Consider the following 1,829-nt stretch of genomic DNA (forward strand, 5'->3'; position numbering starts at 1 on the left):
TGCTTTACCTTTGAGTTAGCTGAACTTCTGGTGGTTTGTTGGTGGATTTAAGGAGGTTAAATGGATGAAAAAAGTTATCTTTCAGCTAGCTCTTGTTGCGCAGATACAGCAATGCATGATGGGAAATTCTCCCGGTATTTGTAAAGCTAAATAACCTTATGGGGCTCTGTTGGAAACTGCTTCATGTGTATATATAAATAGTGTGTAGTCCCAGCTTCCTACAGGCTGTGTTTGTGTTGATTTTGAGATTGTGAGCACCGTGAGTGTGCAGGGTTTGTGTGTGAAAGACTGCCCCATACGTGAGCTTAAAAATTCATACTTACCTGGTAGGAGAGATACCATGATCACGAAGGTGGTTCTCTCAGGCCGAGGCTCAGCCATTGCACTCTGGCTTTGCTGACAGCTTGCGAATTCCCCAAATGTGGGAATCTCGACTACATAATTTCTGGTAGTGGGGACTGCGTTCGCGCTCTCCCCTTATCATATGTTGAAAGAAAAATCAGTGGGAATGTTTGCGCTTATTTTCAATGACGACGTCATGCAATCTTCTGGCTTCCTAACTACAGTTGTATCATTGAGGCCAGGGTAAGCAGGAGAGGAGGAGGGGATGCTGTCTTATTTAAAAAAGTCTGTGCAGCATTTGGGAGGCCTGTAAACATTAACAAACACAACTTTGGATGGGGCCTTCAGCTGTAAAGCCACATATTCAAAAGACTGAAAACTTCCAGGAGACAGCTGCTTACATTGAAATGATTCATTAATGACCTCAGTGAACTGCTGTCTGTGATCTGTGTTGATTTCGACTGTGTAATTATTGTTGGGGATTTTAACATCCATGTGGACAACCCTCAGGACAAAGGGACTAAAGACCTGAGTAACACTCTGGGCAACTTTGGGCTGACTCAGCATGTAACAGAGGCCACACATAATAGAGGACACACTCTTGACCTACTGATCTCCAAGCCTGAGCATTTCAAACATTGCTGTGTCTGATGTGGGCTTATCTGATCATTACTGTGTTTTCTTTGAAAGTAAAATCTCAGCCCACACAAATATATCAACAGCAGTGATCACAAAACGGTGTATAACTGAAGACAGTAGTGAGATCTTTAACCAGGTCTTCCCATTAACACCTGACCTGTCCAAAGGTTCAGTCAATGAGCTCGTCAATAGCTTTAAGGCAAAACTGTTAAATGTAATGGATACTATTGCCCCCATTAAGGTGAAGGTTATCTCTGGAAGGAAAAAGTCTCCATGGAGAAACTCCACACTAGTGAAAAATGAAAAAAGAGAGTGTAGGAAAGCTGAGCGCAGATGGAGAAAAACAAACCTCCAGGTTCACTATGACATCTATAAAGAGAAACTTCACAATTATAATTTACAACTGAGGAGTGCAAGAAGGTCCTACTTCTCTGACATCATCACTAAAAACAGCCATAATGCTCGGGTCTTATTTTCTACAGTTGACAGGCTAACAAACCCTCCTGTGCCAGTGGCAGCTGAACTTCATTCAACCATGGCCTGCAATGACTTTGCCAAATTCTTCACAGACAAAATCCAAAAGATTAGACAAGCAGTTGGTACATCAACAGCAGATCCAGGATATGTACTGTGTCCACTGAAAAACTGTTTAAACACCATCAAAGAGTTTCACCCGATTAACAGCAAAGACCTGGAGGACATCTTAGGTCAACTGAACTCCTCCTCTTGCTGTTTAGATGTCCTGCCAACAAGTTTTTTCAAAAAGGTCTCAAAGACTTTAGAGTCAGACCTGTTACAGATCGTCGACTTTTCCTTAATGTCAGTTGTGTTTCCAGAACCACTAAAAA

At 42.2% G+C, this 1,829-nt stretch overlaps 1 non-coding gene across 1 annotated transcript; it reads left to right on the top strand.

Annotated features, from left to right (window-relative positions):
- Positions 1-315: 315 nt before the first annotated feature.
- Positions 316-479, top strand: LOC146571379 (U1 spliceosomal RNA). Its single transcript, XR_014893484.1, has one exon. It is a non-coding gene; the product is annotated as a U1 spliceosomal RNA (small nuclear RNA).
- The last annotated feature ends 1,350 nt before the right edge of the window (positions 480-1,829 follow it).

The sequence above is a fragment of the Mchenga conophoros genome, linkage group LG7 (assembly GCF_057382185.1).
Source record: "Mchenga conophoros isolate Kocher_MC1m ecotype Shallow Benthic linkage group LG7, M_conophoros_male_GT1.1, whole genome shotgun sequence".
In the NCBI taxonomy this organism is placed as follows: domain Eukaryota; kingdom Metazoa; phylum Chordata; class Actinopteri; order Cichliformes; family Cichlidae; genus Mchenga; species Mchenga conophoros.